A 24,272-nucleotide genomic window follows, 5' to 3' on the forward strand; every position below is an offset into this window, starting at 1 on the left:
CTTTGCAATTTTCTTGTAATGTCTGGGGCCAACTGAGTCACAAAGGCAATATTAATGGCCTTTGCATTTTCAGGTGCCACCAGATCAATAGGGGTATAAATGCAATAGGCCTCCTGTAGCCTTTGCAGAAACCCTGAGGGAGACTTATTAGCTATTTGCCTTACCTCTGAGACCTTGGGCAAATTGGTGGGTTTCCTAGCAGTGCCTTTAATGGCTTCTAGGAACAACTGGCAATACCAAATGAGAGCCTCCTTACCTTCAGGTGTGTTAGGATTCCAGTCAGGTTGGGACAAAGGGAAATCATGGCTCAGGTGCTCAGGATCAGAGGATGAGTTCCCATCAGGATCACGCACTGCTTTTCATTCTAACATTCAGATGTACTCCCTCTCCTCTGCTGTGAACAAGACCTGCAAAATCTGCTGATAATCATCCCAAGTGGGACGGTGGGTGGAAAAGATTGATTCCAAAAGAGAAATAATGCCTTGAGGATGCTTAGAAAAAGGGGGGTTTTGTTGTTTCCAATTGTAAAGGTCAGAAGTAGCAAATGGGACATAAGTAAATATTGGGGAGGGGGATCCTCAGAGTTAGGGATCTCACACAGAGGAAGAAGGGCAGGAGTTGAGGTGGAGGAATCAGGCGTTTCCAAACACTGATAACTTCTGATTCAGATAGGGCTAGAGGGGTGAGAAGGGGGTACTGTTCAGGAAGAACAGGCATCCGTGCTGAGGGCTGCTAAGGCAGTGGCAAAGGTTCTTCCTTGGAGGGGAGAATTGGGCATAACTCAGACTCAGGCTTTGGTTTCATTTTCAAAGGTGCCAGGAGAGAGTGTTTTTCAAATTGAAGCTCAGAAGCCTTGAGAAATCTTTTAAGCCAAGAAGGTGAATCACAAATGAGATCGATCCAAACCTGAATGTACACAATCTGGTCTGAGTGGGTTGGGGGTCCAAAGATGTATTGTCAGACAACCTGAGCTATGGAGAAATTAAAACTACCTGCCAGAGGCCAGTTAGGAATGCCAGCAGACCATTCAAGCTCATAGAAAATATGGAGCTTCCCAGAATGCACTGGTTCTCCATATCCCTGGGCTCAATCCTTGAAATCTCTGAAGTCATTAAAAACCAAGGTCAGGGGAGACAAGGGCTCTGATGATGATGCCTGGCCCATAATTATTAATAACCGGTAAATGACAATGACACAACATAAGGTGCCACAGAAGACAAGAAAAACACAAGACACACACACACAAAGTTTTCTCGATCCACAGTTGTCTGGAGACCTATAGGGAAGCAATTTTTATTATAACCCCCAAGTCCAAGAAGCCATATGAAACCTGCAACAATAGTTTAAGAAAAATAAAAGAAACCTAAATGTTAGTACTGAGGTAACATTTAAATTCAAATGAACAAATGGCTTCACAAATATATTTATATATATTATATATATATTATATATATAATATATACAATATATTACATATATTGTACTATATATATTGTGTATATATATAATATATACAATTGTATATAATATAGTACAATATATATATATATATATATACCAAGCACAAAACCAAAATGGCAAAAAAGTCCCAAATCACAAATAGGCTAGAAGCCCGTTCCTGGAGGGCATCCCGCTCTGGTGCAGAAAGATCCAGCCAAGCTTGTCTGCAACTTCAAACGTGTGCACTCAAATTACAAAGAACAAAAGATTCAAATATTTACAGATGGTTCAAGACAATCAATTGGTGAAAAAAAATGTGGGGAGAGAGTACCCTGGACGAGCCCCCAAATGTTGTACTTCCCCAAAAAGGCCCCCCAAGATGAAAAATGGGGCAAGACTCCCGAGATGGAAAAAAGATGGGCAAACTGACATCATTTTAGGAAGAAGCATTTTATTTTAGCTGGCCCAGCAACACAGTGCAGGTAGAATTTGCAAAGCTGTGCAACTGAGTTATAATTTTGACTGATTTTATAGTTCATTTATGATTAGCTCATTGACCATTAAGTACATAGTGATGAGAAACAGAAACAAGCTGGGCCTTTGTTCCCCTTTGCTTGAGATCAGAGGCATTTCACAGTGGGTGGTTAGCCAATACATAGCCCTTGGTCTGCCAATTCCAAGAACATTTGTCTCTCATAAAGGGCACAACAGTTGACACAACATCATTTGCCTCTTACAAGGGGGAACAAAAGTTGAGATAGCACACAGGTTACTTGGGGGGGGGGCAAAGCATATAGAACAGCATAATGGTGTGGTCAGTTAATCTATAACTATGGTTGGTGCTTGGTTACTAGGGTAACGAGCTCAGTACAGAATGACAATACTGTTAATAACTATCCTTTTAACTATTTTTGCTAATTATCTTTTAATGAATTATTTTAATTTTTCAGCATCTTAGTATAACACTGGCCTCTTATGCTCCTGTTTCTTCCCTCGTTCCTGCCTCCAGATACTATGATGGGGAACAGGTTTCCTGCACATGCACTCTCAAGGGACAGCCTCAGAGAACAGCATGGGGAACAAAGGCAGAGAAGGAGTCCTTGCACTCCTGTCTCTTTCTGCTCTGGCCTAGACAAGGGGCGGGCTTCCCTTGGCCAGTCTTAGTCCACCCACTTAGAACCTAGGACTGCATGGTCACTGGGCAGAGCCACCACTGGACAAAGCCACAACAGTGCTGCTCTGCTAGAGGGAGGGGTGGGTATGGAGGGCTGCTGGTTCCTGCTCCTGGCCCTTTTGACCCTGCTGTGGCCCTGCAGGCTGGAAGATGGCAGGTTGAACACCCTGCAGCCAGGCAATTTTTGGAGCATGGTGTGGGGTGCTTGTAGGATCCCACAAGTTTACATACAAAACTCACCACATCCAGCAAATAACAGAAGGAGGATGGGCAAGTCCAGGCATCTCTTCACCTCCAGGTTACAGAGGCCACGCAGTCCTGCCCCTCATGGTGGGAGAGGGAGCGTCTATCGGCTGGTCCGTGTTTTCACCTCCCTCAATTCATCATGGGGGCTCAGCGTGATGACTCTGTCTGATCGAGCCCAATCCTGCCCCAAAGGCTCTGCTTCTGAGACTGTGGGACCCACACTCTGCAGAGAAGTTAATGTTACTGAACCTCCACACCAAGAAGGCAGATTTTCTCCTGTTTCAGTGGAACATTTTGTACACCTTGCTCTTAGAGCTGGGGCTGTCACTCACTGAAATTTCATGTGAAATGGGACCTGAGGCCACTATTTGTCTGTGGCAAATGGACCCAGAGCCACCTGCTGAGAACTCTGCTGCAGTGCATGGCTCAGGTGTCCTCCATAGCCAAGGTGCTGGAGTCTCCATCCCCAGGGAGGTACCACTGGGAGATACAGGGACTTCCAGGGAGCAGGGCCAGCGAGGGGGCTTTGTGAACCCTTCATAGAATAGTGGAGCCCTGGACACCTCCGCACTCACTTTTGTCTGCAGCCATGAGGTGAGCAGTTTCTTCACTATGTGCTCCATCCACCATGGGTTCAAAGCAACAGACAGAACTTCCCATCTATGAGCCAAGACAAACCTTCTCTTCTACAAAGTTACATCAAGTGTTCTTACAGTAACAGAAAGCTGACTATCATTCTGTCCTTCCTTCTGCTGAATGACTTTGTAACATTTGTTGACCACTTGACCTGAAATGGGAGGTTTTGTTACCTGACTGTCTGTTTGACTGCTCTGCATGGTTCTTCTTATGCCAGTACAACATCAAGTTGATTTTGTGGTTTAACTAGCTGTTAAGTTAGGTAGTATATGTATTAAGCATTAAAAGTTGTTTGAGTTACTCAGAGTTTGCTCTGCCTCATAAATTTCAAACACAGTTCCAGTACTGAATCAGTTTGGAAAGAATTGATATCTGTGTGAGCATAGGTCAGCCCTCCCCCTCTCAGACCTCATATTTCTCTCATCAGTGTTTTGCACTCTATTTTTATTAAATGTATTCCTAGATATTTTATTTTTTAATGTTATTGGGAAGGAATTTTTTCTTAATTTTATTTCTGAATCCACCCCCTGTACGTGATGCGTCAGTTTTCTCTCTCTTTTTCCAGGATTTTCTCTTTGCCTGTGACTTTAGGGGACTGGCCATGGTGCACCTTCATTTGCTTCTCTATGCAGTTACCCCACAAGGGCTCCTTGGAGGTGTAGATTAATGGTTTAATCACACTGGGAAGTTTTAGGCACCAATTTCTTCAAATATTGATTTCTTTCTCTTGTGTCTTAAAATGTTGCACAAATTTCTGATGCATAAATCCTTCACATTTTTCTGTCTGTATTTTTAAGCTACTGGTAACTTCTGTGGCTCTATCCTTGAATGGTGCTTTTCTGCACCTTGAATCTCTCAAGTCTGCACCTCCTGACCTGGTCAGTCCATTCTGGTCACTGTTGCTCAGCTATCTGGAGGCAGATTTTGTTGACCTTTATTTTTCATTTTGTTCTATAACTTGTCTGTTGCTACCCTAATGTGTCATTTTTTAAGCTTCATTGAATAAGATCAACAAAAATATTGCACAGGGTTAAGCTGCGCAATGTGGACTTGTGACATAGGTGTGCATTATGAAGTAACTGCCATAGATATCTCTGTCTTCTTGTGCAGTTACTGTGTGTGCATGCAGGTGTGCACACATGTGTGTGTGTGCATGTGTTTGTATGTGCAAGTTGTGCATGGAAGCATTAGTTTCCTTTTAAGACCAGTAGTGCTCCAGGGCGCTTATTAGTAATATGAGCTAACACTCTAACTGACTTTCATTTTTCCTTGACATTCATGCTTTTTGCTCTCCTCTCGCTGTGAGTTAGTAGCTGGAAGAGTAATGTGCTTTTCCCATTCCACAGTCCATGGGAGCCATCTGAAGTAGGCTCACTCTATTCTTTTACGTGGCATCCAGAATGCATTCCTGAGTCTCAGACACTGGTAAGCAGGCCCAGAGTGGAGACAGTGGGCCCCACAGGGCCCACCTCCCTGTTCCTTCTCTTAGGCAGCTTTGGCAGTAACGCTCTTGGAGATTTCGCTGATGCCGAGATTCACCACTCTCTTTTTCAGAGTTCCATGGCCTTTCGGAAGCTAACACAGCACTATTGTAAGTGATGAGTATGTTAGAAATGATGACAATAAGGATTTTTATTATGAATTTATTTAATCTAATAGGAACTATTTTCTTGATATTTGCTTCAAGAGCTATGTGTTTAACCTGCTCAGACAAAATAAAATCACCTTAATATTTAGCTAAGAAGAATTCATGTTTTTTTTTTTCAGGGCAACATTGGTAAAATAGAGAGAAAGAGAAGACAAAAATCAAAAAGGGAGATGGAAGCAGCAGGAGCAATAGCTTTGAAGAGCCTGGTGACAGATGTGCTTGTGGGGCAGCAGGGGACAGAAGCCTGAATGGTGGAGGACGCCAGGCAGAAGCAACTGGGGATGAGTGCTGCCCTCACTGGTGCCCATGCTGTCTGTCGCTGTCTGCTGTGGAGAGTGTGTGCCTGACCTGCTGCAGACGCAGTGCCCCAGGGTGGCACTGGGTGGCTTCCCATGTGGCAGGGGTGCAGCCTGGCACAGGTCTGTAGCAGCCTTCTAGCCGATACAGCCAGGACACGTGGCCTGTGTAGGAGCCACTCAGAGAATTCATGTTTCCACTCGCAATGCCCAGGGGCACCCTCTCTTCATCAAAGGGTCCCCACCGCAGCAAGTCCCTTGGTCAGCGAGTGTGTTCACTCGGCATCCAGGACTGAACCTGAGAAGTTACACCTGCAGTAAGGCAGGGCTGTGCTGGGCACATCTGGGCAGCTTTGAGTCCAAAACCAGGAGCCAGGGCCTGGGCAGGGACACCAGGTCAGGGGTCGTGTGGGGTCCCACAGCACCTGGTGGCCAGCAGGCACAGAGCCTAGGGGCCTGGCCCCCACCGCCCTCTGAAGGTACCCACGACCTCCACCAGGCAACCTCTTCTAGGTCCGCAGCACTGCCCCCACCCTGGACAAGCCTCCATGGGGACCTTCAGGTACACAGCCCACCATAGCCCGGGCGAGTTCAGTCACTGCGCTTCAGTTCACATGGCAAATTGTTTCCCAGGAAAAAGTCAGGCAGCTTCAGGAAGCTCAGTTAGCAGTGCGAGTCACCCCTGCACCACGTTACCCACAGGACTGTTACCTCGCTTGACACATGTGTTGGTGTCATGGACAGGAACCCTGACTGGACTTTCCTTCTTTTCATGTGAATGTGTTATTCAGCTTAAATTCCTCTTTGTGGCCAGTCTTTTCATAGCAGGTGCTAGCATTCCAGTGGCTCTGTTTGTTTTCCTCTCTCTCTATGAAATGCACCAGCCATCTCTGCTTCTCATCTTCATAGAAGGCTGCTTTTCTCAGCTTATTTTTCTATTATAATGTCTCACTTTGGAATTCTTCCATTGTATTTATAACTGGAAAACTATTCCACAGAAGTCTGAATCAAGATTTAACTATTTCTTAGCCTAGACTTTTTCTATAATTATTCTTATTTAAGCTATATCACTGAATATATAAAGATATATAAAAATAACTATTTCCTAGCTATCTGGGAAATTTTGAGATGAACACAAGCTGAGCAGTCTGTTCCTTCCTCTGGGGTTTTGGTGCAGGTTCTGTGCCTGTGCCTCTTCTCTGTGGCCTTCTGTCCTCTGGGATGTGTCGCTGCCTGGCCTGAGCTGTCACCTTACCTGTCACCCCTCTGCTTCCCCTGTCCTCAAGCACAGCCAATACCTTCCAGTTATTAGCTTTCCCTCCAATGGTCTTGTCTATTTATTCTTTCACGTTCACTTTAGATTAACTAAAGTGAAATGTAAAACTAAAATTCTGAATTTAAGTAGTTTGTTACACAAAATAACTAAAGAAACACTGAACTCTCCATAATTTCTATCAATCTCTATTGGGCTCCCCCTGCTTTCCCCACATTTCAAATTTTCATCTTTTAGGTTCACACAGAGTTATTTCTAGAGTTTCTTGTTTTTCCCCCTTTGTGATAGAATTTCTTATTATTGTCTGATTAGGTTTGATGGCACTGCTGACATAGAAAATGTTGTTTCAGGGAGTAAAATTCAAAGTCTAGGCCACTGTGGCTCAGCAGACTGCAGGGACATTTTCATGGCCCCTTCTGGCACAAGGCCTGGAGGGAGCTGCCCCTGCGAGGCCCCATCTCCCTGCCTCGACAGAGTACAGAAGGGAAGTTTCCCCTGGCCATCAATCTGCCCTAAGCCACCATGGTGCTGCTTTTCTCAGCCTTGCTAATCCTGTCTTCTTGTTTATAGACTCCCTGCTTAGGTCACATAAGCCCTTTGTCCTCTTCCAGCGTTTCCTGCCTCCCCGACCTTGTGCACAGCCATCTTCTCTGCCACTCTGTGTCTAAATCCCAGCTGTTCCTCAGGTTTACCTGGGCCGCAGTGCTGTCAGAGGGGACTTTGCTTTTCCTGGGTCAGCTGGGGGCTTGGGTCCTGGGCAGCGGGGCCTTTCTGACTCAGGCAAGGGAAGACGTGGTCAGGAAGAGGCTCTGTGGCGGAGAGCAGGAGAATGAAACAGAGCCTCTCTCTGGGCTGTTCGAAAAATCAACTCAGGGAACTAAATGAAGCTATTACTATTAATGAAACAAATTCACATATGCTGGAACATTTTTGAGATGATGGAATATGCCATTTGCAGGTGTTATTCTGTTTTTTTTTTTTTTTTCCTGTAAGAATCTTTTTGGTTTAGTCTTATACTGAGTCACTACTTTGAAGATTAAAAACACACAGTGTTATAACTATTGATATTCTCTTATTATTTGAAACTTGCTTTATTTTTTCATAAAATAAAGAGGAAAAACTCAACTCAGAATAGATCAAAGATGTAAATGTAGGACCTAACCCTATGAAACCGCTAGAAGGAAGCACCAGGGGGATGCTTCAGGACACCGGGGTGGGAATGGAAAGGGGTTTTTGGATGAGGCCCCAAAGCACAGGAAGCAGAAGGAGAAATGCAGGAGTGGGGGAGACATCGAGCTGAAAAGCTTCAGCTCAGCGAGGGAAACAATCAACAGAGGGCCACACAGCTAGTAGGATGGGAAAACTGTTTGTAAAACGATCAGATAGGAAGGGCTTGACATCCTGAACACACCACTCCAAGAACTCAGCAGCAAAAGCCTGAATCACCCAACTGCAACACGGGTGAAAGTTCTGAACCGATGTCTCTCAAAAGAGACAGGGTTAGCCAAGAGTGCACGAAACATGGGCAGCACCAGCCCAGCGGGGAGACGGGAATCAAAGCTGTGAGGCAATTCCACGGTAGGAAAGGGTGCTGTGGAGGAGACTGAGGTGCAGGGGGCTGCCTCCCACCACGCATACGCTGGCTGAACCCCACATAGCTGCTGCTCGCGCCCCCCGCCGTCAGCTCCAGCAGGGCTGCAAATGGACTTTTCTTATTCAAAAACCACCCCTTGTTGTATTTTATTCTAGCAGCTCTGATGGACTAACACACCGCTTCCTTAACGTTCATTTTATTCAGCTCTTAAGAGATTTCCTTCCTTCACCTTTATTTATATTACTAATTCCCAGCTTCTAGAGATTCTGCTCACAAATCATTTTCTTCCTTTAGAGCCTGAAGTTTAAGGAAACAGGATTCCTCCCCAGGGGATGGAAGTTCCTGCCCTCCCATTGTGTCTGTGATGAATGAGAATAAGCTGGGAGAAAAGTTTATGACTTTTTGCTGCAATTGCAAACGCAGTTTCTGGTGCACAGACAGAAATTTTGTATGTTCATTTGAGGATTTTCACCCATTCATTCTTTCACACATTCAATCGTAAATTTAAGTTTTCTATTCTTTTCTTTTCTTTTATAATTTTGGTACCAGGGATTGAACTCACAACCTTGCACTTAACAGGCAAGCGCTTGAGCCAAATCCCCAACCCCTCAAATTTAAATTTTCATCGTGTCCTCTGTTAGTGTTGTGGGTCATGAGTAGAAGAATCCGTCTACTTTCATCAGGGCTGTATTGGGTGGGGCAGGTGGGGATGGGCAGAGCACAGGTCCAGGGCAGGCAGGGCCATTCCTGGGGTAGTGCAGGGCACCGTGAGGGCAGATGGTAGGTGTGTCAACTTACATTGAGACCTGGAGCCAGGCAGGGTCTGGAGGAGGAGGCCAGCACCCTTCAAGTCCCTAGGGTCACAGGAGCTGCCAGGTGCAGACCTGGAGACAGGGCCTGGAAGGAGGGCAGTGTGTGGGGCTCAGAGGGTGTGATGCTTTTAGGGGAGGCACTCATTTGTGTTCTAGTTTAACCAGCTTAGAGAGAACGTAGCTTGTGCTAGACTCCATTAGAGTGTTTCACACTTCAATTCATCCAAGGTCTTTTACTGCATGTGTAGATGGTGGTTGGCAAACCAGCAGCCTGGAGGGTCTGGAGGCATGAACACAGCTTGGTTGGGAAGTCTGCTCATCCTTATCTGCTGTCTGCAGCTGCTTTGATGTCACAGTGGCAAAGGCAAGAATCACAACAGAGCACTTACAACTCCTAAAGGCTCCAGTACTATGATCTGGTCCTCATGTAAAAGCTTGCCCACTGCTCGTGTGGACCTCTGTGTGTAGGAGTTGTGCAGGAGCACGTTGGCTGCAGGGACCAGGGGCCAGGCTGTGAAGGAGTCGGTTTAAGGAAGGAGACTGAGGTACCAGGATACAGCAGTGTCAGCTGCTGAGGCTGCATCCAAGGAGCCACAGGGCCAGCAGAGCTCGACAAGTGCTGGCTCTGACCACTGAGGCACGGCAGCCCCCTTTCCACCCACTCTGCACATCTCCATAAGGCTCTCTTCTTAAACCCCCTGAATCCTAAGGAAGAAAGGCTCATCATAGAAAATCAATACATCACAGTCCACAAGTGCAAAGGAGTAAACATCTGGACACTGAAGACATAAAAAGTGCAAGCAAATAACATCTGTTGGATTTTATTCTTCAAAAGTAACCTGTGCAGAAGGCAAAAATCATCTTTCTGAGGAAATGTATGATTTAAATAAAGCCTGGAAATATCATCAGAGGAGATCAATATGCTGTTTCTGTTTTCATCTTTCCAGACAGAATAAAATGGTGGGTGGGGGGGGGGAGCAGCAGTGCAAGTGCTTGAGAAAAGAGGTACCAGGAACACCTGTCCCAGTGTCCGTCCTCCCGAGAGCTCCCTGCACACTGAGAGGGTGCAGACTGTGGTCTCCAGGCTCATTCAGCCTCCTCCTACCTGTTGTGGAAGGACTAAGTTTAAAAGAAGATATTAAAGTTTGCATCTTGGAAAGTAAACAACTCAGAATAATAACTTAACAGGGGGGAAAGACAGCATGGAAGGAGGAGAACGGCACATCCTCCTGGAATGTGGCTGGGTCCCCTGGCTCCCAGCTGTCACAGGTCTCCAACCAAATATGTCCACAAAGCTGACCTAGCCAGCGATTTGGAAGCCTCTTCCTTTGTCTTGCTACCTGCTTCTTGCAAGTCCCAATACAGCCCCACTTGTGTGTCCCACATGCAGTGGCTCAGTAGGCTCTTTAGGGCTCTCAACAGAAAGTCAGGGCCTCAGGTGATTCCTGAGCATCACACCACAGTCTCTTCCTCTTTGCCTGTATCATCAGAGAAGTTTCCGGAGCTCCAGGAATATCAAGTCATCATGGTGTTCTGGGTCTCTGGGTGGAACTTTGGGCTTGGTCCTGTAGCTGATGGTGGCAGTGGTTGTAGCTACTGCCATGGGCTGGGCAGACTACACAGATGCTCACAGGTGTCTCCAGGACTTCTTGGGCATATGTGGCTGCTGCTGTTCCTGAAATGTTCTGTGCTGGGGAGGAGGAGAGGACAGCAGCTTTAGGGTGACAGGAGGGCCTCTCAAAGCTCTGTCACCCTCTCTGCTGTCAGTCACTGCACACACATAGAATAATTCTATGCGGGAACCATCAGGTCTGAGAAGATGCTGGGCTTTGATGGGGACAAACATCAGCTCCCTAGAAGGCAGAGAGTGCGGGGTGCCTCCCCGTCCACTTGAGCTGAGCAACTTCTAGGGCCCAGCTGGGAAATTTACCCTGGCCTCAGAGCTTTGGTTCTTTCCTATGTCTGTCCCCTGCAGTTTCGCAGGGACTGAGTTTGGCATGTGCCAGGAATATCCGCACGTGTTTGGAGCGAAATTTCCCTGTCAATGCTGGCTGGAGATTAGCATCATGTCCCCTTTGCCATGGGGAAGGGATTGAACAGTTCTACCAATTATGTAAGTCAGCATTATCAGAATGCCAGAGCACAGTCCTGTCCTGAAGAATAACAAATGCAGACATTCACAAGATGACATCAATGACTGCTCTGTGCATAAGAAAAACTTCTAAATAATGGAAACATTATTTATATGGTTTGGATGATAAAGCTTTTTGCCATTGTCTCTACTGGATGTGTGTACTGAACTTTATAATGAATACCACTTTGTAGATATCCCTTCTACCTATCTATGTGCAGGAATTCAAGGATGTTTATGTAAACCCAAAAGACGTGTAATCATCGACAGTATCACAATGAAACCTTGGTTTCCAAGCCAGTTCATTCTGGACGTAGATCTTCAATCTGAAGCATTTGTGTATCAGCATTTCCCTATAAGAAACAATGGAAACACAGAGGATTCATTCCATGACCCCAAAATATTCATATAAAATAATTGCATTACTGCAATGTAGTACAAAATAGTAAAGACAATAAAAAATAAAGAAAAATAAGCAACCTAATCTGCACTACCTTTGAAAACCTTCATGGCAGGTGGGAAGGAGACAAGAGAGCAGGGGCATCATGTAGGATAAATTTCACCGTCACTAACAGAATCACCGCTGTCTACCGGTTCCACAGAATCTCTTTTTGTGCAACTTTAGCAAGGAACCCAGGCAATGACACTTGTCTTTGCCTCCTGTTCAGGCTTTTGTGGGAATGTGACACTGCATTGTGATTAAAGATTTATTACTTGTACTGCTACAGCCTTATTCAAGTAATGCTTTTCTACAAAATTGTCTCCGCTGTGATATCGTGACCCTTGGCATCACTTACTACTCATGTTGCAAGACATCATTAGTTTATCAAGTTAAAATTTATCAGAAATGTTTGCTCACCTTTCAGGACACTTGAAGAACATGCTATTCATAATCAAAATTCTACCACAATTTTAACAATAGGTCACAAACTGGGGGAAACTGAACTTGGCTCTAAACTACTCATGAGTTTTTCCATTCTTAATTTTGGTGCAAAAAAGTTTACCAAACTTCAGCTTTTCATGAGTGTGACAAATGGGAGTTTTCTGTAACTGGACCCTCTGTTTGAAGTTACTGTTCTGCCATGTTGACATAATCTCATCCATGTGAGGCCCTCTTCTCTGGTGCCCTGCAGACTGCTGGACGGCTGGGAGATTCTGGAAAGGACACCATGAGGAGAGGAAGACAGCAGGTCCTGGGCTCACTGGTCCACAGGAATCCCAAGATGTTTGTTGTCCACTCTGGTGTTAGTATTTTGGTCTTTAGCTGGCAATGCATGTGGCTGCCTGGCCATGCGATGTGACTGAGATCTCTGAGGCAGCCTGTTTACTCGATAGAAATTAAGTGATGCCAAGAACTTTTTAAAATGCAAGGGTCAAGGCTTCCTCACCAACTTTTGAAATTAGCAGCTCAGAGAAAAACACAGAAAACTGCAAACCTTGGGCAGCTCCACATTACAGAGGCTCTTCCCAGGGAGGGGTGGGCACCCATTACCATTCTGCCTTCCTTCAAAAGTGGGATGGGTAGGGATCATAAGACCAATTCTAGTTCTTCTTCATATTGGTCAGCTTTCTTCACCTATAACAAATATCTGGAATAAGTAGCTAAGAAAGAAGAAAGATTTATTTTGTCTCCTAGTTTTGAAAGTTCCAGGTCATGGAAGACCAGACCCCTGGCTTCTGGGCATGTGTCAAGGCAGCTCATCATGGTGGGGAACAGGGTGGAGAAAAGCTGCTCACCTCATGCATGGCTGCCAGAGACAGGAGAGGGTGGGCACCCCCTTTGGCCTCACTTCCTCCCATAAGACACACGCCCAGTGACCTCACTTCCTCCCATAAGACACATCCTCAGTGACCTCACTTCCTCCCACAAGCCCCACCAACTAAGGGCTCCACCAATTCCCAGAAGCACGGCAGGTTAGGGACCAAGGCTTTAGCACATGACTGCTGGGGACCTTGCAGATCCAAGCTACAGCACACTTCTAGGTTTTAGAAGATTCATTGTTTCCAGAAGTCATTGTTTTATGGGAAAGCTGATCATATGGTACTGAGTGTGCCATCATCTCATTACTGCCTCAGCTTGGGGGTCCGCGAATCGGTAAACATGTTGATGTGTCATTCTTGATTCAAGTCTAATTCACATCAGTGCTTGCTCTTTGTGCTGCACAGTTTTCTGAGTGTTGGAAATGTGTAGTGACACACACCCACCAACACTGCACCCTGCAGAGCACGAAGACACATCAGAGTTTGGAGACCACAAAGTTTCCCTGGGAAATTAGCACAGCCCTTGGTCACCAGGTAGATATGAAGTGGAGTTCAGAACATATGATTGTCTGTCAGTTTAGAATAGTTCACTGCCTGAGAAGACAGTGTGAGAACACACTGAGCTGTAAAGGTTTAATTTACCAATTAAAGTAGGCTGAAAGCAAACAACATTAATATAGCTGATTTTTTAAATCAAAAATCAAACCAAATACTAGTGGAGGATTCTGTGATTGCAGCACTCTGGGAGGCAGGAGGATTGCAAACTCAAGTCCAGTCTGTGTATTTTAGTGACTTAGCGAAACCCTGACTCAAAAACACAAAAATAAAACGAATAGAAACATGGAAGGGACTGGACATGAAGGTGAGGGTAGTGGACTCGATGCCCCATGATTGGGAACAAAGCAAGGCAGAAAGAAAACCCCAACTTGCCAATTTTTAGCCCTTAGAGCTTTGAAAGCACTCATTTTATGTATGAGTTATGAAACATCCCTTACCAGGGTCTCCACGCCCAACCACATGATCTCAGGACAGCAGGTCCCTCCCTGGCAGCTCCTGTGGCATCGGGTCAGCATCAGCACACTCTGTAGGACACAGCTTGTAGCCCCCACTTCAGTGCCACGAGTGTCCGCTGTCCCCATGCCCTGTTGCTGAGGGCCATAGATGACTCTCAGATCGATCAAGCGGATTTGGATTTTCTGGCCACTATTAAACTATTTTGGGGCAAAGCGTGGAACCCAGACGCCCTCTGCTGGTTAAGGTTTCAGAGGCTGTTCTAGTGATCGCTGTCAACTAGAACAAACTAGATCAAAGTGCCCCATCCTGCCAAGATGATTTTAAGTCTTGGCCTGTTGGCGCAGTCATGTTCAATTTCATTGCTTAGTCTTTGTATGGTTTGCTGAGTGGGAACTAACCGGTTCATCTCAAGGATGGATAAGTGTAGACAGCGTGCCTGGTGGGAGGGGAAAGACTCTTTCCTGCTTCCTCTGAACCCTGTATTGTGAAAATCAGCAGAGCCATGACTGCTGCTCACAGTGGAGCTGAGTAACTCAGTGAGGTGAGGAAGTACCCTCGAGCCAGGTGTCGTGCTCAGGATCTGAGCATGTGTGGGCATCACAAATCACATACCAGTGCACTCTGTCATTCATCGGAAGGGGCTGAGGGCCTGCCTGTCTTCCGGTTTAAATGCTGATGCCCATTCCTCCCGCTTGCTTTTAGCAATCAGTGAAGATGCGTGTCCAATGGGACCAGCTGTTCCCCGCTTTACCCCGGCTGCAAATAGCTTGTGCTGCCTCTTCACTGGAGACACGGAGAAGGGCCTCAGCTCAGACTCAGAGGAGGACCCCATCTTGTGGTATCTCAGCTCCTGTGCCTCAGGGAGCCACACCACATGCCAGGCTACTCAGTTGCATTTCATTCTGGCCCGGGTCGGAGACATCGCCGGACCTTAGCGACTCAGAGAACAGCAAGCTGTCTGCCTCTCTCTGCCAAGCCTCTGCTCCCTTCTGAATCCCTATGAGCCACTTCCCAAACAAGATCCACATCCACAAGGAGCACCAGGTCCGGCCAGGCACTCTCTCAACTGCCAGGGCATCCAAGTGGATTTCTTCTCTCGTCCACCCTCCCCTCATCTGTCAGCAAAAGCCGGGCTGCTGCCACCTTCTGTGGGAGCTGTTGCAGAGGGTCCAGGGACCTCAGGATCCCCCAGTCTGCCCCTCCTCCAGCTTCCCTCCTCAGCAACTGCCAGGGTGATGTCTTCAAAAGTAAACCAGAGTCTGCACTTTTCTCCTGAGTTCCTCCAGTGGCTTTGGCTGTGCTTGACATGCTCCCTAGCCCCTGTGGCCCCGCTGACCCTCCCTGTTGGTCCCAGTCTTCAGTCCCCACCACACTGCCACTGCCACCCTGCTGCTCCTCACTCTTCCAGGGCTGCCCCCTCTCCTCCAGAGCTGCTTGCCCCACCTGTCCTCTCTGCTCCTCAGTGCATCGCCCCACTTCTTCCCTTCCCAGAGCTCCTCGGAGTCAGCTCAACCTGGACTGTGCTCTCTCAGGGCTCCCCATCCCCAGGAAAAGGCCTGTCAAGGAAGGACCCCATCTCTCCGGTTCATGCTGCCACTCAGAGACCCTGGAAAGATGCTGGCTGAGAGCGAACACCGGCAGGGCTTGTGTACTGGAGGATGCTAACGGAGGTACTTACTTTGCCATCTGGTGAGACCCTGCGTCATCCAAGTTCCATTACTGTGGTTCCTGGTAGCTGGCTCAGTCTCATGTGTGCTTGGTCACACACGGGGCACAGCTGATATGACCTCCCCACCATTCCATCCGGTCTGGTTGCTTCTTTGTGAGTTGACACCTCCTGCTAGAGGGTTCGTGGACGGGTAAGCATGGGAACAGCTTTCATGTGCTTTAATGGACAAGGCCATGGCGGGCCACACAGAGTGGAACATCCTTGAACAATGACAGCATGGCCACACACTGTCACACACTCATACATTCACACACTTACACACTCACACATACCAACCTGTGTTGGTTGACCGCACCGCAGCATTGTCCTTGTGCCCGGGGCTGCACCCTTCTCGTGCTTTTTTCTGTCCACGCGTGCTTTTCCTTCATCTATGGCTGCCTGGGCTGAGCCCTGCACTCTATCGCACCTACTGGGCTCCCCCTCCTCCGTGGGGGATCCACACCACCAAGTGCTGGCTTTGGAAGCCCTCTGGACACAGATGCAGCGGAGGCAGCGACCGTCCCCCCTGCCAGAGCCTCAAACCTCTTGCTTCCCAGCAGCCCCGGGACTCCGCTGTCCCTTCCCCACCTGCAGCCGGGAGCAGCAGGAGCTGAGGTGAACCCCAACGCGGCCGACCTGGCGCTGGGCGGTGGATTTGTGCTGCAGAGCCGGCCCTGCTCAGTGGGGCAGAAAGTGTGGTCGTGGCCGTGTGTCCTCACACGGTCTTCGTATGCCTGCAGAACTGACAGGTCCTCCGGGCCCAGAACCCGCATTCCCAGGAAGAAAACGCTCGCCATGGCGTGGCCAGCCTTGCCTTAGGAAAGACGGCTGGTGCTGACTTCCAGATGGTATCTGTGCTGCCGCCACTGCCTGGCCTGGCCGCGATTCTTGCGTGTCCTCAGCGACTGTACAGTGCCTCGTTACTGACCCTGCGCAGCGATACCACCAGGCCAGGGGAAGATAGCGGCAGTGGGCATTGCGAGGACGGCGTGGGGCTGACCTGCTGCAGGCCCACGGCCCAGGACTCCTGCGGATCCCTGCATTTCACCTGGCGCGGATTCTGTGCCTCCGCTTTGGGGCCACTAGAGGGAGGCAGAGGAAAGGTTTCAGAGGCGCGCAGCCGGGAGAGAGCGACCTGGGACCCAGAGCTTGCTGCGGGCTGGGCTGGACGGTTGAACTGTGGGGCTGACCTCGGAGCCTCAGCCCGGGGCTCAGGGGGGCCCACTGGGGGGCGCGACCACAGCGCCCCCTGGCGACAGCGACAGCGGCGGATTCTACTGGTAACTCCCGCTTCCGGAGCGGTGCGCTGCTCTCCATGACAGTGAGGAGCGCCGCTTTCCTGGTCTCCCCACATTCCCTTCTGGAAGGTCGCGGAATAACCTTGGAGGGGGAGCCCTTGATTCATGCACACCCCGAGAGTCTTGGATGAGAGGCAGGGGCTGGGGCTTGGCCGAATCTTCCCCATCCTCCGGGAAAGTTCTCAGCTCCCCCTGGGGTGCAGCTCTGCCCAGGTGACCTCCCCTGCTCCTGCTCCAGAGACACAGGGGGAACCATCCCGCTGCAGTGACCCCGCTGCTCTGGATGGATTGACACAAGGGTTTAGAGGGTGGTCCAACAACTCTTCCCTTCTGCCCCCCTTCTTGGTACCCACACATTCACCAAGAGGACCCAGTTCTAAGTGGGGCCGGTGGAGCACCGCCCTGGGCCGTCTGTGCCCGTTCCTTTCTCCTCAGGAGGAGGCATCGGTGGAAATGTGCGTGGAGCTGCCCTAAAGGTTACCTCTGGGTTCCCCAACCCCTCCCGAGAGCCTATGCCCCATGCCCGTGTCTGGACACCACTGCCCATGAGGCTGTGACTGCCCCTCTGCGAGGACTGACCCCGGCCAGCACCCTCAAATTGCCCTGCCAGGCCACCTGCAAGGCCCTGCTCTAGGGGGCAGCCTCAATGTTAATGGGCACTCTGCCCTGGGATGGCCAGGCTCTGGGTGTCCTAAGGACTCTGTGCCCACAAAAGCTATGCTTTTCCTCAGTGAAGCCTTGACGGCGACACTCAGGGCTGCAGTCTCTGAGGAGCCCAGGGCCCACCTCAGTCTGGGGGTGCCTTCTCCCCTCACCTGGCTCTGGCAAAGACTTGCCTGGTTTGGCCTCAGTTGTGGGCCAAGGTCTTCTACAAAAGAACTCAAAACCGGCTGCGGCAAGAGTAGCCAAGGACATGCCTGCCTGTCCCCCTTCCCATCCCTTTCTCTGTCCCCATCCCTGGGGGAGCAAGGCCAGGATGTAGCTACCTGTCCTTCTGCCCAGACATGGCAGAGCACTGTGCCAGAGCCCGCTGGGTCCCCATTTGGCTGCTTGGGCGAAGGTGGAAGGAAGGTGACACAGAACCTGATGACCACCGAGCCCAGGCCAGCACCTTCCATTTAATTACAGAGCAACCAGCGATTCATTTCCTCTCATTCTGAAATGAAATCCGCTCCTCTTTCATGAAATATGTACATCCCATAAAATATGGATCACCCACGGGCCTTGCAGGTGAGCAGTGAGTTGCAGTCTTTCCAACCCTACCTAAATTATTTGTGCTGGCTTTATGACATGGGAAATGGATGTGTGTACCCCAGAGGCCTCTTCTAAGACAGCTCTGACTTCCCCTGCCTGTGACAGGTCCTGGCTCAGCCCAAAGGAGCCAGCCTGGAACTGTGGAAAGGAGCAGCCTGGACTCAACGGGAACCTGTACTGGGTCTGCACGCCTGTGCCCACTGCCCTGTCCACCCAGGGAGAGGCCCCGGGACTCCAGGGTGGACAGCTTGGCGTGGCACTACCTTCCTGACACCAGCAAGCTGGGCTTTGTTCAAAGCACAGGGAAGCCAAGTGTGCGTTCTGCACGGAGGTGTTGCATAGAAGCATGGATATGTGGCTTCCAGTGAACAAAAAGGTGTGCAAAGAGGAGGCGTGTGATCCTTCACATGCGTGTGCAAAGAGGAGACAAGTAATCTTTCACACGTTCATGAAATGTGGTTGAGGTCCACAGAGGGAGCTTATTGAAAACACTCTTCAACACAATCAGGATTTTATTTTATGGTCTCACAGAGGAAGAAGTCTCCTTCCCTGGAAGATTTGTGGTTTTGCAGGCCCTCCCAAGGTTCATGAAAACCTAACTTGTATTCTGAAGAGCGCTCTTTCGCTCCTGCTTAATAAACTAAAACTAAAGTTGAAAGTAGAACAGAAGATTAAACACACCGCTTGCTTTCCAGAATCAACCCAAACTAAAAGTTCTGCATCATTGCTGGGGTTACTGAGTGGGAGGAACACCAGGGTACCCTTTTCACTGCATTTAGTAAACTGATGAAATTTCATTCCTGAATAACAAGAAGAGCATATTTACTAAGAGGTGCACAAACCCGCTGAAGATGATTTTACATCCTTCCGTACTCCCCTCTCCATAACCCCTTGGCCCTGTGTGCAGGAACAGGCGCTCCCTCGACAGGGCGAGGTTGGGATGTGAGGTCTCCTTGGTTCTCAGGGTGACTAGGAGGAATCTCCAGCCACTTTGGATCTTCGAGGTCACAGTGACCTAGACTCACTCGGGGCATGGTAGGGTGGCTCCAGGGTTCTTGACATCTCAAGCACAGAACAAAGCAGAACACAGAGGTCAAAGTGGACACAGAGGCTTAGTAGCCAAGGTCCTCTCTTCAGGGTGGAGCTGGCCAGCGAGCAGAGCTCATGGCCTGGGACACTATGCTGCCCCTCATCATTTGAGGGGGGTGCTCTTGGTGGTTTCCAAAGCTTTCTTGGGCCCTCGAAGCCTACAGCATGGGCGTCTTCTTGACTTTACCGGCTGTGGTCCAGTGGCAGACCTGGGTGCTCTTGTGGCTTTTGGAGCACCCACCTCCCCGGGCCTCAGGCCTCCTCCCCAAGGAGGTACTCCTCTCTCCTGCCACAGAGGCTGGCAGTGGCGCCTGGTTAGGAGCCCACGTGTGTCACACGGCGTGCTCAGGGTTCACACACACGTCTGCAGGTGTCTGGATGCTCTGGTTTCCTGACCTCTGCAGCTGCATGAGGCCACCTTGGTATCTGACAAGCCATAAAGCAAGACAGTATTTCTGAGTGGAGGCTGTAACATGGTAGCTCCATGCTCTGCACACATGGGGATCTCACAAGAGGGCCTTCTATCTGCCAGTTGCTGGGAGAGTGGAGACCCCTAAAGTGAATTTTCATTGCACTGATCTCTAAGCATCGCTCTGCGCTGCTCACAGGCAGTCAGTGTTCAAAAAGTGTCTCTAGTGATAATTTGTAAACAGTAAGGTGGAGATGGACTTTCCCACGTGCCAGGCCCTGCAAATCTCCCGCTGTTTAAATCAGCTCAGAATGTTATGTCGATGCACAAAATATTTGGAGCCAATGAAGCCAAACCATAAAAACTAGATTGTTTTACTGAGTCTCATGTTCAATGGACACAAGTTAGTGAAATTATAGCTGAAGTTTTTTTTTTTTTAGTTTTAAGAACAAACAAAGGATAAAAATGATACAGAATTTCAAAAAATAGGAAATTAATACTAGCTAGTATATTGCACATTGCTATCTTGAAAGTAGTTTAGATTACAAGGTTTAGGCATAAAAAATGATCAGACAATCAGACAGTGAAAACACAAGTGTTCTTTTTGATGAACAGAGATTAGTAGTACAGTTACCTATTGTTTGTATATTTACATACATATATATGTATGCATATGTGCGTATATACATGTATATATATTCCTTCTTTCTTCTCTCCTTTCTGCTATCCCAGTTGTTCTTTCCTTTTGGGCACTTTCTTTCCCTTTTGTGGTTGAAGTTTGTAAAGAACTCTTGGATTTTCTGTTTCCTGGGATCATTAGAATTTGGGGCATCTGCATTCCTTTACCTGACAGTTGATTTCTAGACAACACAGACCAACAATCAATGGCGAGGGCAAAGGTTCTGCCAAAATTTGATAAATTCCCATGAAGTAGGAGTCAGTATTCTCTGTGTTAGGAAGCTAGAGTGCAGGGAGGGACTGAAGGTGCAGCACAGTGGCACAGGACTTGTCTAAAACGCAATGTGTACAAGGCTCTGAGTATGATCCAAGCACTGGGATTGTGTCTCTGTGTATAATCTATAAATGTAATCTATATCTAAACCTATATCTCCACATCTATAACCATAATCTATATCTCCTGTATCTATATGTACGTCTAAATATCTAATCTGTAATTTTTGTCTATTCTATACTTTATTCTGTGTGGGAGAAGGTGTGGGGAGGAGTTTGCATAGGTACATTAAACTACTATAACAGGCATTTTGCATGTTAACCTTACTGACTAAAGGTGCCCAGGGTCTTAGTTACTTTTCTCTCATTGCTGAGACAGGATACCCAATGCCCGAGGTTAAGGGAGGAAAGGTTTATTTAGCTCGCAGTTTGTAGAGGCTTCAGTCCACACTCGGCTGACTCCAAGGCAGGGTGACACATGGCAATGGTGCAGTAGCTCCAAGTGGCAGAATGCAACAAAAGCAGCAAGAGCAAGAAGAGGGGACACAAGCCTCTTTCTGCCCCTTATACTGTATGCAGAGTATCGGCCCAAGATCCCAGCACTAGACAATGGACCAGTCCTAAACTCTACATTCTGCAGCCTCCAAAAAGGCCCCCAGCCCCATGACTGCATGAAGCTTTGGGGAAACATCAGGACATAAACCATAACACCCAGATAGTTGGTAAAGTCCTCTTTCTAAGTGCAACCATAAGACTCTTTCTGGAAGAGAATATCCTTTAGAGTTATGGGTATTAGTTCTCAGGGACTTGCAATCATTGCATGTATTTATGGGGCATGGCATGGTTCCCTGTGTGTGACCAGCCAAGAGTAGTTGACCTGTCTGTCACCTCCACCTCTGATGGTTTGCTTGTGGTGAGAACATTCAGTGCCCTTCTTTCTGGCTGCAATGTGTTGTTGTCAATGATGCCCTGCTGTCTGCTCACCCACCAGAACTCTTCTGCTCCATTCTAGGAGCCCTCCTCACCCCGGGCTTTGGTCGCAGCTGTCCTGTTTGCTGCCTGATGAGGTCAGGGTTTGAAGTTTGCCTCAGCACCGGATTGAGGAAGAGCTGCCTGTGGCCACGTGGGCCACACCAGCCTGTCTCAAAGGCTCTGTGGAACAGATGAGCAGCAGGAGGAGGGGTGGTTTGCTTTCTGCTCTAGCTTGGAGCCACAGGCTCTGCTGTTCCCGTCCCTTCATTCCAGGACTCTAGCTTCTCTGGCCCGGGCACCTCAGCACAAGCAGCTCCTCAGTTTCCTGAGCCTGTGGCCTCAAACGCAGAGTCACATGCCAGCATCTCCAGTTATGAGACTCCTAGACTCTGGCTGAGCCCTGTCACCAACTCCCATGGTTCTCAGGCTGCAGGTGGCTGGCTGCTCCAAAATGGTGGGAACTGGTTCCCAGTAAATCCCCTCCCAGACCAGTTTTCACATACTTTGTTGGCTCTGGGTCTCTAGAAAACCCTGATAGTATTACTGCTTTTCTTACTTCATAGTACATATATTAACCAACATAATTCATATTTGATATAGAAACCATTAAAACATACTATATAAGTTTACAGGACTAATCGGTAGGTTTGGCCAAGCACGTTCCATCAAAGTAACGGGACTGTTTGAGTTCCTGAGCTATAAGCACGTACCACTTCTATGTTTAAAATGGAGCACTTTTAGTGCCATGTATTAGTGAGAGTGAGACTCTGAATATGAATGGAGACATCTTTCTGGAGGACATTTTGGCAGAATGTATGAAGAGCCTTAAAATATTTCAGACCACTCAGCTTTGAAGTATTTATCCTTAGGAATAATTAGAGATACAAAACAAAATTCACATTCAAGAATATTCATTGAATTTATTTTTTACATCTAACAGCTTAAAATTATAATATTTAAAGGGCCACAGTAGAGATTAGCCAAATAAGTTATACAACATTAGGCAGAGCAATGCATGGTGCCATTAAAGTCTGTGTTATAAAATATCATCCAGAGACAAATACAAAAATAGTCACCATATGGGCTCCATTGGAGAGAGGATATTTCAAGGGTGCCCTCCCAATTATGTCACATATACATAGTTGTCAGGAAGGCGTTTTGTATCCTTTTCACACCCACCAATTTGTCCTAAAGCCAGAATAAACTTAAGTGTCTGAGTCCCTGAGATGAGTTTTTCTCTGGGAGGAATTAGCATGGTGACTGTGTTGATACTCTAAAAGCCTTCACATAATAATGCTAAATAAGTTAAAGAAGGAAAAATTTAATGACCCAAGAATACATGGATTTAGATCACAGATGTGTGAAGAAAATGAACCCATTAGCTAAACATGAAACAGCTGAGGCTATGTGGGGAAAACATAGGTGATTTGTGAAAGAAACATCAAAGTATTAATTGATTGTTCTTCTGGGTGATGGGGTAGTAGGAACTGCTACATTTCTTCTAGTTTTCACTTAAATCGTCCCCAGAAGAAAAAGCGACCTCTGTGTTTGAGCATTTATTGTTCAGGTTTTCTTTCCAAGGATCCATTTGCTTCCTTCCTGGCAAATGCACCTCCCTTTCCTGTGTCCCCCAGGGCGCTCCCTGAGCCAAGTTTCAGAGGAGAATCTGGGGGCATGGTGACCTTGCTGTGCTTTTGCTGGTCTGGGGGCTGGGCCCATAGAGGTGCTAAAGGGACTGTAGTGGGCCTGTGATTCCCAGGAGCACACTTCTCTGACCTTGCACATGACCTTTGAGATCTGAGTCGAGGCACTGCCGCAGTCTCTGCTCCTGCAGCTCCAGGTGGTATCGTGGGGGCGGGTGAGGGTACGGGGTTCACCTTGACTACACTGCGCTGGCCCTCACAGGTACAGGGGCCACTCCTCTGCCGTTCACAGCAGCTTTGATGAAGCTTGATGGGTTTCTGGTTTCACTCATCCTTTGGTGGGAGTTTATGCTGGAAGTCATGGTCCCTTGGCCATGAATCTCTGAAAGGAATCGGAAAGGTTTGCTTTGAGAATAACTAGTTATATTGGAACTATTTTGCTCCTTCATTTTGTACTGCAATCGAGGAATTCGTTCGTTCTCATTAAGGAAAATGTTTAAACTTACAGTGATTCATTAAATGTCTGTAAAACTCTCAAATACAACTTAATTGAAAAAACAAATGAAACACAAAGGCAATTACTCTTTCCTGTTTAGGCCGGTTCCCACTCTCAAAGCAGTAATAGGAGAATGATGTAATTTTTCAATCATTTCAGGCAGCAAATAGTTAACCATGTGTTTGAACCAAGTGTTTGCCTCACCGGTCTGCGTGGAGACCTCCAGAGCTGTGCACCAAAACCAACTTTCAGTGATTTTCTCTAGTAAACAGTGATGACGCCTTTTCCCCTTGACCACAGCCAGCAACACTATCTCCTTTTACCTCAATCTCAGGAGAGAGAAGCAGGGATCTTGGCTCAGTTAGCACAAGCCTGACAGCTGTTTAGGCTCAGTGGCAATATGGTCGGCAAGGGCAGAACCACAGAA

The 24,272-nt window shown here is 47.8% G+C and overlaps 1 long non-coding RNA gene across 1 annotated transcript; it reads right to left on the bottom strand.

The window, feature by feature from the left end:
* Positions 1 to 9,924: 9,924 nt before the first annotated feature.
* Positions 9,925 to 16,959, bottom strand: LOC134471338 (uncharacterized). The gene is made up of 3 exons (XR_010040732.1): positions 16,031 to 16,959; positions 12,687 to 12,826; positions 9,925 to 11,603 (listed from the first exon to the last, which is right to left on the bottom strand). It is a non-coding gene; the product is annotated as an uncharacterized LOC134471338 (long non-coding RNA).
* Positions 16,960 to 24,272: the final 7,313 nt, after the last annotated feature.

This window comes from Cavia porcellus, unplaced genomic scaffold (assembly GCF_034190915.1).
Source record: "Cavia porcellus strain 051 isolate PalLab524CR breed Dunkin Hartley unplaced genomic scaffold, mCavPor4.1 scaffold_18, whole genome shotgun sequence".
Taxonomy (NCBI): domain Eukaryota; kingdom Metazoa; phylum Chordata; class Mammalia; order Rodentia; family Caviidae; genus Cavia; species Cavia porcellus.